Genomic DNA, 4,401 nt, shown 5'->3' with positions numbered 1-4,401 from the left:
GAAGCCTCACCAGCAGAAAGATCAGGTGACTGAAAAGCTGGCACAACAAGTTCCTGATTAATGTGGAACTTTGAAACCACTTTGGGCAAAAACTCAGGATGCGTGCGGAGCACTGCCCTGTCCTGGTGAAAAATCAGAAAAGGAGGGCGACAGGAAAGCGCCCCCAATTCTGAAACCCTCCTGGCCGAAGCAATCGCCAGGAGAAAAATGGTCTTAAACGTCAGCCACTTGAGCTCCACCGACTCAAGCGGCTCAAAAGGAGGACCCTGCAAGACCCTCAGTACCACCGTCAAGTCCCACGGAGCCACCGGAGGCACGAAGGGAGGCTGGATCCTGAGAACACCTTGGAAAAAGGTGTAAACATCTGGCAGTGTAGCAATCCGTCGCTGAAACCACACGGACAAAGCAGACACATGAACCTTCAGAGAGGCCAGGCGTAAGCCGAGGTCCAAACCCGATTGAAGAAATTCCAAGATTCTGGAAACCCGGAACACCTGCGGATCATAGTTTCTGGATTCACACCACTGAAAATAAGTGCGCCACACCCTGTGGTAAATCCGCGCGGAGGCAGGCTTGCGTGCCCTAAGCATGGTACCAATCACTGAACTGGAGAAACCCCTAGACCTCAAGACGGCTGTCTCAAGAGCCACGCCGTCAAAGACAGCCGACCCAGATCCGGGTAAAGGCAGGGCCCCTGAGACAACAGGTCCCGACGCTGAGGAAGAAGGTACGGAGCGTCGATGGAGAGGCACCTCAGATCGGAGTACCAAGGACGTCTGGGCCACGCCGGAGCCACCAGCACGAGCGTGCCGCCGTCCTGCTTGAATTTCCGCAGAACCCGAGGAAGTAAGGATATCGGAGGAAACAGATACGCCAGGTGAAACGTCCATTTCACCGACAGAGCATCTACCAGACAGGCGCCTGCGTCTCTTGTCCTTGACCCGTAAACGGGCAACTTGTGATTGTGACGGGAGGCCATCAAGTCCAGCTCCGGCAGCCCCCACCTGTCCACGAGTAGCTGAAACACCTCTGGGTGAAGCGACCATTCCCCGGGATGCACATCGTGACGGCTGAGGAAGTCCGCCTCCCAATTGAGGACTCCGGGAATGAAGACTGCCGAGATCACTGGAACGTGACAATCCGCCCAAGCAAGAATGCGAGACACCTCCGACATTGCTGCCCGACTGCGAGTTCCCCCTTGGTGGTTGATGTACGCCACCATGGTAGCGTTGTCGGACTGCACCTGAACCGCCCTTCCGTGAAGAGCGGGGCCGGACGACTGCAGGGCCCTGTACACAGCCCGCAGTTCCAGGATGTTGATGGGGAGAAGTGCTTCTTCCGCGGACCAACGACCCTGAAGCGATAATGAGCCGGTCACTGCCCCCCAACCCCGAAGACTGGCATCCGTCGTGAGCAGGACCCAGTCCGGGATCCAAAAGGGGCGCCCCTCGACCAGATGCACCGTCTGAAGCCACCAAGCCAAAGACTGCCGAACCTCCGCAGACAACACCAGCATCTGAGAGCGGATCCGGTGAGGTAACCCGTTCCATTCCGATAGAATCAGCGCCTGCAGGGGCCGGGAATGGAACTGGGCAAATTCCACCATGTCGAATGTCGACACCATGGACCCCAGAACTCTCATAGCTGAATGGACCGACAGGCGGCAACTGCTCAGGCAACTGTGTATCCGCAGCTGCAGGGAGGAGACCTTCTCTGGAGTCAGGAAAATCCGCTGCTGACGAGAATCCAGCAGGGCTCCCAAATGAACCATACGCTGTGATGGAATCAGGGAGGACTTCTTCCAGTTTATCAACCACCCGTGTGCTTGAAGACAAGCAATGGTCAGGTGAAGATGTCGAAGAAGCACCTCCGGGGAGCTCGCCAGCAGCAGAAGATCGTCCAGGTACGGCAACAGACGTAGACGCTGACCCCGAAGGTGGGCAGCCATAACCGCCATCACCTTGGTGAACACCCTCGGAGCCGTGGAAAGGCCAAAAGGCAACGCCCGAAATTGGTAGTGATGGTTCAGGATAGCAAACCTCAGATACCGCTGATGTGCCGGTGCTATGGGCACATGGAGATAGGCGTCCTGGATATCGAGGGAGACCATATAATCCCCGGGTTCCATCGCCAGAATGATGGAACGTAACGTTTCCATCCTGAACCTGGGAACTCTGAGGTATCTGTTCAGAGACTTCAAATTCAGGATAGGGCGATGAGAACCATTGGGTTTCTGTACCAGAAACAGTAGAATAGTACCCCGTCCCGCGCTGAGACTGAGGAATGGGAACAATGACCCCTGCTTGTAGCAAGGATTCTATAGCTACCTGAATCTGACCAGCTTTGGTCTTGTCCAGAGAAGGACTCGTACAGAAAAACTGGTGGGGCGGCCTGAACCGAAAAGACAGGGCGTACCCCTGAGAGACTACTTCTCGAACCCAGGCATCCGTGGTGGTATTGTGCCAACACTGGGCGAATTGGAGAAGTCGGCCTCCCACTCTGGGGTCCCCCAGAGAGAGGCCCGTCCCATCAGGCAGCAGGCTTATCCTCCTGCTTGGAAGAAGGGCGTCGAGCACTCCATACTTGCTTCTTGGGCTTGGGTGCGGCCTTGGTCGCCGAATGTCTCGGGAAGGACTGGCCCTTGGCCTTACCCTGAACCCGAAAGGACCGAAAGGCAGAGCTCCTCACTTTAGCCGGCGCAGAGGCCGAAGGGAGAAAAGCCGACTTGGACTTAGCCAAAGTATCCACTATTCTGTCCAAATCCGGACCAAATAGTAAATCACCATTAAAAGGCAAGGCCTCCAGACCCTTTTTTGAATCTGCATCAGCCCTCCAGGACCTCAGCCACAGGGAGCGCCGAGCAGATACCGCTGCAGCCGACACCCTAGAAGTGAGCAGGCTGGCATACAAAGACGCTTCCCCAATATAGGAAGCTGCATCCCGCATCTGTCCCACTAACGCTCTCTGGATATCCGGAGCCTCATCAGGAAAGGTATCCTCCAAGGCATTGGCCCATGCCTCAATGGCTTTAGCCACCCAGGAGATAGCCATGGACGGGCGAGCCACCGCCCCGGAAAGAGAATAAATGGACTTTAAACAAGTCTCCACCTTCCTGTCCGTGGGATCCTTCAAAGAGGAGATAGACGGCAATGGCAACGTCGCGCTTTTGATCAAGCGGGTAACGTGGGAATCCACCGCCGGCGGAGTTTCCCATTTCCTGCAATGAGCTTCAGGAAAAGGATAGTTCGCCGCCAACCTCTTCTGTGGATGGAACCTCTTACTAGGTAATTGCCAGGCCGCCGCCATATGATCCGATAATTGATCAGACAGGGGGAACACAGTTGCGGTCACCTTGGCCTTTTTAAAATTAGGAAACTTCGACCTAGGAGCCGGCGCATCATCCTCAACATGTAGGATAGCCCGCACCGCCCTAACTAAGGCTGGAACATTAATGGAAGACTTAGCTTCCACCTCCTGCCCCATGACATCAGAGTCAGAGTCCTCATGGATTTCTCCATCATCTGAGGACACTTCCGAGTCCGACAACTGCGCAGCTAGTGAACTCACAACCGGACGTTTAGACACCCTTGGTGGCACATCACCTTGCAACATGGACTGAAACGCTGAGGATGAAGCCGCCAGGCTCTGTACGGAGCTGGATAGAACATCCACCCAAGGCGGAGGCTGCAAAGGCACTACAGACTGACACGACCCTGGGGAAGACTGCACATACACAGGCAGTCCCGAGTAAGGACCCACAGTCTGGGCCCCGGGGGAAGACCGCAACATTTGAGGAACCCTCGGGGAATGGGGGATGGTGGGCTGCGGTAACGCCCTAGAAGGGACCGCTGATGGGACCGATAACCGGTCCGCAATAGACGCCAGCACCTGTGAAAACATCGCCCAAGGAGGGTCCTGTGATACAGGGGGGTTGGAGGGGCCCGGTACCAGCTGGCACCGCCCGCACAGACCATCCTGAGATAAGTCCTCCCCATCAACTCCAGCAGCACAGCGTCTGCAGGAAAATAACACAGGAGCCACAGAGCGCTCAGTCTCCTCAGACATGATACCGTAAATCACAAGAAACAGGTATCACCAGAGGAATTACGGTTTTAACACCCGCGCACTCACCAGTATGCGACACAACAGCCCAGATATGGTACTGTGTAGCACACAACAGTATGTGACTGACCCCACAAATACGTGTTTTATATAAGTGAGGGTCTCAGAAAAACGCCCTTCCCCCACACACCTGCCGGGCTCGTAGGAGAAGGAAAGGGATAGGTATAAGCTGACAGTAAAGGAGAATAAGTCACAGACAGGCAGCACTAGCAATAGTCACATACAATGCAGAAAAGTTATACTCACTGCACCTTCCGCTACAATCAACCGCCCAGATTC

Source organism: Taudactylus pleione, unplaced genomic scaffold (assembly GCF_031769625.1).
Source record: "Taudactylus pleione unplaced genomic scaffold, aTauple2 ptg002694l, whole genome shotgun sequence".
NCBI lineage: Eukaryota > Metazoa > Chordata > Amphibia > Anura > Myobatrachidae > Taudactylus > Taudactylus pleione.
Note: the sequence above shows the minus strand (reverse complement) of the source record.